We start from the raw sequence: 12,249 nt of genomic DNA on the forward strand, positions 1-12,249 counted from the left end.
GTTTGTATTCCGGAAAATATTTAGCGTAGCCCGATTACGTGTTTTGGGCCAAGCCCAACCTAGCCCATTTGGCCCAATTGAAACCCTAACCCTAGCCCATGTCTATAAATAGAAGTGCCTTCCCTTGCAAATTGGCTTTTATTCATCTACCCCCCTAGCCGCCTCTCTCTTCTTCTTTCAGCCAACAGTCTTCTTCCTCCCCTTGTCGACGCTCCTGCCATGGACGCCTAGCCCTCCCCCTGTTCCTCCCTGCTCGGCCAGCAGCCACGGCCATGGCGTCCAGAGCCCATGTGCTCGGCGCCCTTCTCCACCCCCTGGTCGGCCTCCTCTGCACAGCAGCCCCTTCTCTCTGTTTCCTGTAAGTGCGCAGGGGCAGAAACTCCATGGCCACCGAGCTCCATTCCTCCAAGCTGGCGGCTCCCTCCCATGGACAGTGTCCCTCCCCTGCGCAGCCGTTCCAAGCTCCCGGTGCCTTCTTCTTCCATGGGAGCGGGCACCCCTTTTTCCCCCTGGCCGAGCTCGACCTGCCAGGACCCGACGCGAGCCCTTCTGCTCCAGCCATGGCGCAGGGCACTTCTCTGGTTCGAGCTTGAGCTGGTGAGCCACCGTCGCCCATGGCCAACGCCCTGCTCAGGTGATGAATCCCGCGCTCCCTGTGCCACATCTCCAGCCGGCTTTCGTCCCCCTGCTCTACGACCAGCAGAAGCCAGTGGCGCCCTTCTTCCCCAAGAGCAGAGAGCAGCCGCTCCCATATCCCTGCAACGCCCTGTCCGTCTTTCCACCCAGCCGGCTCCTCTTCTTCCCTATGGTCGAGCAGCGCCTACCCTCCCTGATTTATTTTCTTGCACAAGATATTGCCTTGGGGCTCAACGCCACCTCCCTAAGTGCAGCCATGCCCGAGCTTCATTTTTTTTCCTGCTCTGGCCAAGCCCCTCCCGTGCATGGTGGTTGGCTTCGCTGCTGCTCGCTCGCTCCCTTGTTGTGCAGCGCCATGTAGCAACAGCACGCCGCGCGCGCCACCTGTTCGACGCAATGCCGAGTCAGGTCATCGTGCGTCGTCAGCCACCGTGGGCTCTGCCACGCCAACCGATAGCCACAACAGCCCCTTCGTGGCGGGTGCCCCACCTTGCCACGCCACGGTGCCCGTCGTGCTCCTTCGACTTCGCTTCGGTCTCCCGTGATTGACAGCGCGTTCGTCTTCACGCCACATGTGCAGCAACCACAACTGAGGTTTGATATGGTGAGCCGATGTGTTATTTTGTTGTTAGATCGGATATATATGTGGCTACGATAGTTCTTTTGTACGTCGTAGGGATCGGTCGCGAGTGTATTACTTGTTTGCTAAAGCACTTCGTCGTAAAGTAGTGTGTTAGTTGTGGTAAATTAAATAAAGCGTAAAACATGCTTGGTAATTTCCACAGTCGGCTAAGATGTTCGTCTATGTGAAAAATATTTTATGTATTCATCGTGGTGTAGGATAGAGCGGATCGAAGATATAAATTATGTGACATGTGATTAGTGTTCTTAAGATGAGATGTGCGAATGATCGGTTAGTGTTGCACTTGTCTAGTTGATAAACGTTGTCACAAATAATTGTGCTAACATTGGTCATTAGAATGCAGTGGGCACGTGGTGTGGTTGGATGTGATAAGTAGATCGGAAGTATGGGTTTGTCGAAGCACTGTGATATCGAACGTGTATATCGAAGTGCATTGTAGTGGTGATTGTGTTAAGTTAAACGGTAATGTCTCGAGTGCACGCCATAATATGGTTGTATGCGAGACAAGGTAAAATAAGGTGTGCTCGATAGAATGTTCGATTGTTGTAGGTGGAAATTGTCTTTGCTTAAATAGAGAGGTGGTGACATGCCAAAGTAGTCATCGCTTCCTCTATGTGTATAAGTCGAGCCAATACACCTTATGCGTTTATTGAATTTCACATCACACATAGTGTACGGTGGTGTTCATTACTTCGAATAGATATTTTCGAGTGGACAAGTAGGTTTGTAATGCAAGATGTGTGATGATGTAGTTGGTTTTAGGATATTGTTGAAATGCTCCATTCATGTGATAGACATGTGTGGTTAATTCAAATCGAGTCGATGTGTGTGACGATGATATTCATGAATTAAGTAGATGTCCCAAAATTGTGTAGTGAAGCTTAGGTTAAGTTGCAAGCGATGTGGGAATATTTTGGTAAAGATGTATGTGAATTGTGAACGAGTCATTTAACGTTTTAGGCATGTCGTGTAGTGGTGGTTTGAAAAATGGGTTAGGAATCGATCAGCTAAATGCCAAGTTCGGTTAGAGTTATTTTGTTAGTTGGGATTGTGGGGTGAAGTGATGGCATGACCACATAGCCGTCACGTCATCTATTGTGTGACTATGGTTAAGTGTGCCTTGATATAAGTTGGAATAAGTCGAGTCTCTAGAACGCGGCAATTTTTGAAGTAAATAGAAGCTGAATTTTATTAATTGTTGTTTTGGGCTGCACGCGCTGTTTTTGTCGTGCTATATGTTTGAGGAACTAAATCATATTTTCTGTAGAAAAGTCATATAGAAGAGTTGTAGATAACATGGTTACCTTGCTTGTACAAAAATTTGACAGCCATAAACCTGATCGTTTAGGAGTTGTGCTTTTCACAAGCCCAGCACCTGAATCTATCGAATTTCTGAACAGATTTCAGAAATTGCAATGGTTGCTTAAGTTAATGTTGAAGTAAGTTATTGGTGGTCACAAGAAAGTTGTAGATAACTCTATTATCTTACTTGTGTTAAAATTTGACAGCTATAGGTCTGACAGTTTAGGAGTTATGCTTTTTACAAATTCAGTAACTGAATCTGTCCACTTTCTGTACAGATTTCAGAAACTGCACTGTTTGCGTAAGTTAATGTTACAATCTGTTCATGGTCATTATAAGAAAGTTGTAGGTGCTTTTCTTATCTTGCTTGTGTTAAAATTTCATAACCATAGGCCTGATATTTTAGGAGTTATAAATTTTACAAACTGCTTGCTGTGTTATGTCCACCGTCAGAACAGATTTTGAAAACTGTGTTGTTTGATTTAGTTGAACATTGAATCACTTCTTAGTGATTATAAAAGTTATGTAGTGCTTTTGCTGAGCTTTCCAAAAAGTCTTAGATCGCTCTTTTTGGTGGTCTGAAGCTTAAGTTATGAATGTTTCAAATATGAAGACTGAATCTGTCTAGTTCTGGACAGCAAAGTCTTTTAGTGATGTTTATCCTTAGTTAAATATTGAATCACCTTGGGATGTTTATAAATAATTTGTAGAAAATTTAATTAGCTTTCCAGAAAGTCTAGGATCATTTTGTTTGGATGTCTGAATCTTTAGTTGTGAAGTTTTGAAGCTGCAAGTCTGAATCTGTCCAAATCTGGACAGAGCTGCTGTGTTTGCACAATTCGACCTTGCTAAGAGTCTAATCATATTGAGATGATAATACCAAAATTGTAGAACACTTTCTAAGCTTTCCAGAAAGTCCTAGTTTAATATTTTTTAACTGATAATTGAAAAGTTATGATCAAAACAAGTGACTGCTGTATTGCTGTGCAAAAATTCTGCTAGTGCCTATTTGATTGTTAGTTCACCCTTCTCGCTAAAAATGTTTGGTTTGCTTTTAAGTAATGTAGACTTACCATGATTAAGCTAGAGATGACATGTATGTCTTGTTTTATATGTTCCTTTCTCTAGTGATTGCGATATAGGAGTTCCCTAGATATTGACGCTTATGTCCTCTATTGAATTTGTGTTATCGGTGATGCTTGGGTGCGATCAATAGAAGAACTAATGAAAAGTCGTATCCAAACAAACAAAATGCGCGTACTTGTGATGTCGTAGTTGTGTTGCGTAAATAAATAAAATGTTGTTGTCTTTTTAAAGGTGTTAATGTTGGACGCCGATAACGTGTAGATAACTAATGCTAGCGTATGGTTGTTTACGGTGTCTTCCAATTTAATGTTTAGTTCGCCACGGTGTATTTGTATATCTTGTGCTACTTTGTGCTCCTTTCATTATATTCATACATATGCATCTTGCATCTCATTTAGGACCGAGAGGTGATGATCGTGCACGTGATGTGGTGCCAACAACAAAATGCAGTTGGTGGACGACCTGAAGAATGGACTTAACCAGTGGATGCTCGCCAAGCGAGTACCCCCAACAAACACTATCTAAGTGTTAAATTAAAGGTAAGCCCTGGTTTTATGCATAACCAATTATATTATGTTATTTTACTGCACTTAATGTTTGTAGGCTTGTACTGTGCACTTAAGTGTAGGAGTTGCCTGAAACCCTAGTTGCATGAACTCAGGATTCCTTTTTGAGATGGATACTAGTATGCTAGGTCGAGTAGCTGCTTTGCTAATTAGGGATCTCGGTAGAAGTCGAGTGATTTTTCTAGCACTCGCGCGAGGTCAGGAATTGGTTGTATCCATTTTGATAACAGAATGATAATGGTCTATGGACACGGGTCCATGGGGACGCGTGGTCTACGAGACGAAAATTGGAATAAGGATTAACGTGCGGATACCTGTGTCAAGCGTTTGAACGTACTAAACACATGCCGAGAAATATGGTAAATCGGTAAGCCTAGTACCTGAGTGAACCTGCCCGCAGACTTTACCCCTCACGCGACCTGAGACGTGGTCTTCCATTCCGGTTATGGTGGGTACAAGTGTGGTCACTGCACGACGGCAGTCGAGGTTAGTGAGGCATTGTACGTCAAGGCAGTGAGCCCTGATCTGTTGCCAGGGAATCGATGGGGACGGTTGATGTGTGTGGGGACGGAGTGCCTCGCCATGTCGTGTGTTTAGGTTTACCTTGCAAGGATAAAAACTCGATTCGAATCGTCTGCTTCTCACATCTAATGAGACTGCTTGATCCATTGTACTACATTGAGTAATAAGTGGAAATGAGATGGCAAAAGATGTTGATTGATAAAATGTTTGATACCATGTATGACTAGTTAGGTACACATCTAGTAAAGAGGATCATACGAAAACTTGAAAAGCTAAAACTTGATTTTAGACTCAGCTAGTGCTTTTGGCAAACCAAACCCCTCAGCCAAACAGCTGCATGTCTAGAGGTAGAGGAGTAGACTCCTCACACCGGGTAAGTCTAGCTGAGTATTAGTATACTCAGCCTTGCTTGTGGCATAACTTTTGCAGGTATCTCCTTGATTTGGTTGATGGTGTGACTTGGCCTCCATCCCTGCCACCAGGATAGACGGTCGAGTGGGTTACTGCTTCCGCAGGAGAGGACCAGGAGGAGTAGCGTGGCCAGGCTTCGCCATGTTACTCGGGTTTTCTCCGTTAGTTATTTCCGCTGCATTAAAATTTATGGTTATTATTTCTGAAACTCCGACAATGTAATCACTAATGATACTTATTAAATTTGTGGTATTATGTTTTATTGTATTTCTCTGTGCCTCACCTTTGAGTGAGCTAGTGATATTCGATCCTGGTAAGTGGCTTTATCGGACTAGATCTGAGGGACTGACGGGTTATTCCTGTTTAAGTGTGTTGCTGCCCTTAAGGGTGCGACTTGGGCACTTAAGCTGGAATAATTCGGGCGGTTCCGCCACAAAAAGTGCCTTCCTCAATGGCCCTATCAAGGAAGAGGTATATGTTGAGCAACCTCCCGGCTTCGAAGATAGTGAGTATCCTTCACATATGTATAAGCTCTCTAAGGTGCTTTATGGGCTCAAACAAGCCCCAAGAGCATGGTATGAATGCCTAAGAGACTTTCTTATCACTAATGGATTTAAAGTCGGTAAAGCTGACCCTACTCTCTTCACTAAAACAATTGATAAAGACTTATTTATATGCCAAATTTATCTTGAAGATATTATCTTTGGGTCTACTAACAAGTCATCTTGTAAAGAGTTCAGTAGGATTATGATACAAAAATTCGATATGTCTATGATGGGGGAGTTGAAGCATTTTCTTGGATTCCAAATCAAGCAACTCCAAGAAGGCACCTTCATCTGCCAAACTAAGTACATTCAAGATATACTCAAGAAGTTTGGAATGAAGAATGCCAAACCCATCAAGACTCCCATGGGAACAAATGGCCATCTCGACCTGGACACATTAGGTAAATCTGTAGATCAAAAGGTATACCGGTCGATGATAGGTTCTTTACTCTATTTATGTGCTTCACGACCGGATATTATGCTTTTTGTATGCATGTGTGCAAGGTTCCCGGCCAATCCTAAGGAAGTCCACCTTAGGGCCGTGAAAAGAATCATGAGATATTTAGTTTACACTCCTAAGTTTGGGCTATGGTACCCGAAGGGATCTACCTTTGATCTAATCGGGTATTCCGATGCCGATTATGGCAGATGTAAAACTGATAGGAAGAGCACATCAGGGACTTATCAGTTTCTAGGGAGATCCCTAGTGTCTTGAGCTTCAAAAAAACAAAACTCAGTAGCTCTATCCACCACCGAGGCCGAATATATTGTTGCAGAACATTGTTGTGCACAATTACTCTGGATGAGGCAAACCCTTAGGGACTACGGCTACAAGTTGAGCAAAGTCCCTCTCCTATGTGATAATGAGAGTGCAATCCACATGGAGGATAATCCCGTTCAACACAGTCGCACTAAGCACATAGACATCCAGTATCACTTTGTGAGAGATCACCAACAAAAGGGGGATATCGAAATTGCTTATGTTAGCATCCACAACCAATTAGCCGATATCTTCACCAAGCCCCTAGATGAAAAGACTTTTAGCAACCTTAGGAATGAACTCAATATCCTCGATTCTTGGAACTTTGATTGAAATCTTGCACACATTGCTCATTTTATACCTTTGATGATGTCTCTTTCATTTGGTACAAATGCATATGTCTTATTCTTCTTATGTCAAAGCTATGACTAATGTGTTTCCAAGAATATTTCCATAAATAGTCTTAGATTGAAAGGGTAATGGAGTAATCGGCAATGGCAAGGCTTCCACTACGACTCTGTCAGTATCATATTTCCTTTGCCCTAGTCATGTATTTACATTCATATCTTGTATAAGGCCTCTAGTTCTCTTCGTTTTTGGTGCTTAATGCCAAAGGGGGAGAGAGTAAATAGGCCCAAAGCAAAAGGACCGCACCACCACCCTGTTTTGTAAAAACTCTTTCAAAAAGGGGGAGAGATTATTCATAAAGGGGAGAGATTATTCATAAAGGGGGAGAAATTAATAGGCATTTGCAAAAACTTTTTCCAATTTCAAATCATTTGCAAAAACCCTCTTGATAGCTAAGGGAAGAACTTCTTCAGGGGGAGCCTTTATTTAGCCAAAGGAAAAACATTTGAAACAGGGGGAGAATTTTCAAAAACTTGAAAATTCTTATACCATTGACTAATTGCAAAAGAATTTGAAAAGGCTTCTCCAAAAGATTTGCAAAAACAAGCTAAGTGGTGCAAATGTGGTCCAAAATGTTAAATAAATCAAAACCACCATGTATGCTTAGAAATGATTTCATTTCAAAGTAACTTATGCACTTCTGACAAAATGCAAACTAGTTATATTTCTACACTTTATATTTGCTTTGGTTTGTGTTGGCATCAATCACCAAAACGGGGGAGATTGAAAGGGAAATGGGACTAACCATTTCCTATAATCGATTTTGGTGTTTGATGTCCATCATAAACCATATGGACTAACTAGTTTGCCTACTGGATGTTTTTCTCACGTGCATAAAGTTCACATAAACATACAAAGCAAATGACTTGGGGGAAATCTACACAGTTGGAGCAAAACAGAATTGGTGCAGCCTGTGGCGCACCGGACACTGTCCGTTGCCCAGGCTGGAGCCCTCCGCGAACTGGCCGCTCTCGGGTTTTCTCAATGCTCATCCACTAAAATTTATTTGTCCGGTGAGATAACAGAGCAATAGTCAGCTTCGCCCAACGGTCGACTGCGCTGGCTGCGACGCAAAAGTTAGAATGCAGTCTGCAACACCCCGTCCAATCCCTAGACCAACGGTACTTACTCCTGGCAACTCTCTAGGACCATATATCGTCCTCACAGACCAACACGAGTCTTTTGTGCACACTTTGTCCTCACTCATGCGCACTCGAGAAAACTTCCCAGTCGGTCACCTATCCCAAATTGCTCCAAGCCAGGCACGCTTAACTTGAAGGTTATTTCGAGACAGGCTTCCGAAAAAAGAAGATGCACCTTGTTGATATGAGTACTCTATTAATTCTATTAAGCCTTGGGCTAGGATATCACCATACTAGGGGCCAGGATATCACAATTGAAAGTCGCTTAGAGGGGGGGGGTGAATAGGGCAAATCTGAAATTTACAAACTTAATCACAACTACAAGTCGGGTTAGCGTTAGAAATAAGAACGAGTCCGAGAGAGGGCGTAAAACAAATCGTGAGCGAATAAAAGAGTGAGACACAATGATTTGTTTTACCAAGGTTCGGTTCTTGCAAACCTACTCCCCGTTGAGGTGGTCATAAAGACCGGGTCTCTTTCAACCCTTTCCCTCTCTCAAACGGTCTCTCGGACCGAGTGAGCTTTTCTTCTCAATCAATTGGGAACCAAATTTCCCGCAAGGACCACCACACAATTGGTGTCTCTTGCCTTGATTACAATTGAGATGATCGCAAGAAAGAATGAGAAAAAGAAGCAATCCAAGCGCAAGAGCTCAAATGAACACAACAAATCTCTCTCACTAATCACTAAAGCTTTGTGTGGAGTTGGGAGATGATTTGATCTCTTTGGTGTGTCTTGTATTGAATGCTAGCTCTTGTGAGTAGTTGGAAGGTGGAAAACTTGGATGACTTGAATGTGGGGTGGTTGGGGGTATTTATAACCCCAACCACCACAAAGTGGTCGTTGGAAGGCTGCAGTCGCATGGCACACCGGACAGTCCGGTGCGCCACCGGACACTGTCCGGTGCGCCAGCCACGTCAGCAGACCGTTGGGGTTCGACCGTTGGAGCTCTGTCTTGTGGGCCCGCCTGGCTGTCCGGTGGTGCACTGGACAAGTCCTGTAGACTGTCCGGTGTGCCACCCGCGCGTGCTCTGCTCCTATGAGCGCGCAGGCACGCATTTAATGCGTTGCAGTCGACCGTTGCGCGCAAAGTAGCCGTTGCTCCGCTGTCACACCGGACAGTCCGGTGTGCACCAGACACTGTCCGGTGACTCACCGGACAGTCTGGTGAATTATAGTGGAGCAGATTCCCGAAGCTGGCGAGTTCAGAGTCGCTCCCCTTGGAGCACCGGACACTGTCCGGTGGTACACCGGACAGTCCGGTGAATTATAGCGAAGCGCCTCTGAAAATTCCCGAAGGTGTTGAGTTCAGCTTGAAGTCCCCTGGTGCACCGGACAATGTCCGGTGGCACACCGGACAGTCCGGTGCGCCAGACCAGGGAGCACTTCGGTTGTCCCTTGCTCTCTTTGTTTGAACCCTTTTCTTGGTCTTTTTATTGGCTTATTGTGAACCTTTGGCACCTGTAGAACTTATAGACTAGAGCAAACTAGTTAGTCCAATTATTTGTGTTGGGCAATTCAACCACCAAAATCAATTAGGAAATAGGTGTAAGCCTAATTCCCTTTCAATCTCCCCCTTTTTGGTGATTGATGCCAACACAAACCAAAGCAAGTATAGAAGTGCATAATTGAACTAGTTTGCATAATTGTAAGTGCAAAGGTTACATGGAATTGAGCCAATATAAATACTTATAAGATACGCATGGATTGTTTCTTTAATTTTAACATTTTGGACCACGCTTGCACCACATGTTTTGTTTTTGCAAATTCTTTTGTAAATTCTTTTCAAAGTTCTTTTGCAAATAGTCAAAGGTAAATGAATAAGATTTTGCGAAGCATTTTCAAGATTTGAAATTTTCTCCCCCTATTTCAAATGCTTTTCCTTTGACTAACCAAAACTCCCCCTTAATGAAATCCTCCTCTTAGTGTTCAAGAGGGTTTTGATATTAATTTTGAAGAGGGTATTCCAATTTGAAATTATATCACAAATAAGATACCAATTTGAAAATACTTCTTTAAAACCAAATTGAAAGACTAAAATTTTTGAAATTGGTGGTGGTGCGGTCCTTTTGCTTTGGGCTCATGCTCTCTCCCCCTTTGGCATGAATCGCCAAAAATGGAATCATTAGAGCCCTTTTCTAACTACTTTCTCCCCTTTGGCAAATAAAACATGAGTGAAGATTATACCAAAGATGGAGAGTTGCTCAGAGCGACGGCGAAGGATGAGTTACGGAGTGGAAGCCTTTGTCTTCGTCGAAGACTCCAATTCCCTTTTAATACACCTATGACTTGGTTTGAAATAGACTTGAAAACACATTAGTCATAGCATATATAAAAGAGACATGATCAAAGGTATACTTATGAGCTATATGTGCAAGACATCAAAAGAAATTCCTAGAATCAAGAATATTTAGCTCATGCCTAAGTTTGTTAAAAATTTGTTCATCAAGTGGCTTGGTAAAGATATCGACTAATTGTTCCTTAGTGTTAATATATGCAATCTCGATATCTCCCTTTTGTTGGTGATCCCTTAAGAAGTGATACCGAATGGCTATGTGTTTAGTGCGGCTATGCTCAACGGGATTATCCGCCATGCGGATTGCACTCTCATTATCACATAGAAGAGGAACTTTGGTTAATTTGTAACCATAGTCCCTAAGGGTTTGCCTCATCCAAAGCAATTGCACGCAACAATGTCCTGCGGCAATATACTCGGCTTCGGCGGTAGAAAGAGCTACGGAATTTTGCTTCTTTGAAGCCCAAGACACCAAGGATCTTCCCAAGAACTGGCAAGTCCCCGATGTGCTCTTTCTATTAATTTTACACCCTGCCCAATTGGCATCCGAATAACCAATTAAATCAAAAGTGGATCCCCTAGGATACCAAAGCCCAAACTTAGGAGTATAAACTAAATATCTCAAGATTCGTTTTACTGTCGTAAGGTGAGCTTCCTTAGGGTCGGCTTGGAATCTTCCACACATGCATACGGAAAGCATAATATCCGGTCGAGATGCACATAAATAGAGTAAAGAACCTATCATCGACCGGTATACCTTTTGATCTACGGATTTACCTCCCGTGTCGAGGTCGAGATGCCCATTGGTTCCCATGGGTGTCTTGATAGGCTTGGCATCCTTCATCCCAAACTTGTTTAGAATGTCTTGAATATACTTCGTTTGGCTAATGAAGGTGCCCTCTTGGAGTTGCTTCACTTGAAATACTAAGAAGTACTTCAACTCCCCCATCATCGACATCTCGAATTTTTGTGTCATGATCCTACTAAATTCTTCACATGTAGATTCGTTAGTAGACCCAAATATAATATCATCAACATAAATTTGGCATACAAACAAATCATTGTCAAGAGTTTTAGTGAATAGAGTAGGATCGGCCTTCCCGACTTTGAAGCCATTAGTGATAAGAAAATCTCTAAGTCATTCATACCATGCTCTTGGGGCTTGCTTGAGCCCATAAAGCGCCTTAGAGAGTTTGTATACATAGTTAGGGTACTCACTATCTTCAAAGCCGGGAGGTTGCTCAACATAAACCTCTTCCTTGATTGGTCCATTGAGGAAGGCACTTTTCACGTCCATTTGATAAAGCTTGAAGCCACGGTAAGTAGCATAGGCCAATATTATACGAATTGACTCAAGCCTAGCTACGGGTGCATAGGTTTCACCGAAATCCAAACCTTCGACTTGGGAGTATCCCTTGGCCACAAGTCGGGCTTTGTTCCTTGTCACCACACCATGCTCGTCTTGCTTGTTGCGGAACACCCACTTGGTTCCTACAACATTTTGATTAGGACGTGGAACCAAATGCCATACCTCATTCCTAGTGAAGTTGTTGAGCTCCTCTTGCATCGCCACCACCCAATCCGAATATTGAAGTGCTTCCTCTACCCTGTGTGGCTCAATAGAGGAAAAAAAGAGTAATGCTCACAAAAATGTGCAACCCGAGATCTAGTGGTTACCCCCTTATGTATGTCGCCGAGGATGGTGTCGATGGGGTGATCTCATTGGATTGCTTGGTGGACACTTGGGTGTGGCAGCCTTGGTTCTTCATCCTCCTTGTCTTGATTATTTGCATCTCCCCCTTGATCATTGCCGTCATCTTGAGGTGGCTCCTCTTGTTGATCTTCTCCTTCATCATCTTGAGCCTCATCCTCATTTTGAGTCGGTGGAGATGCTTGCGTGGAGGAGGATGGTTGATCTTGTGCATTTGGAAG

The 12,249-nt window shown here is 43.4% G+C and overlaps 1 pseudogene; it reads left to right on the forward strand.

Moving 5' to 3' along the window:
* Nucleotides 1–483: 483 nt before the first annotated feature.
* On the forward strand, nucleotides 484–1,229 carry LOC103652154 (uncharacterized; annotated as a pseudogene).
* Nucleotides 1,230–12,249: the final 11,020 nt, after the last annotated feature.

Source organism: Zea mays, chromosome 3 (assembly GCF_902167145.1).
Source record: "Zea mays cultivar B73 chromosome 3, Zm-B73-REFERENCE-NAM-5.0, whole genome shotgun sequence".
Taxonomy (NCBI): Eukaryota; Viridiplantae; Streptophyta; class Magnoliopsida; order Poales; family Poaceae; genus Zea; species Zea mays.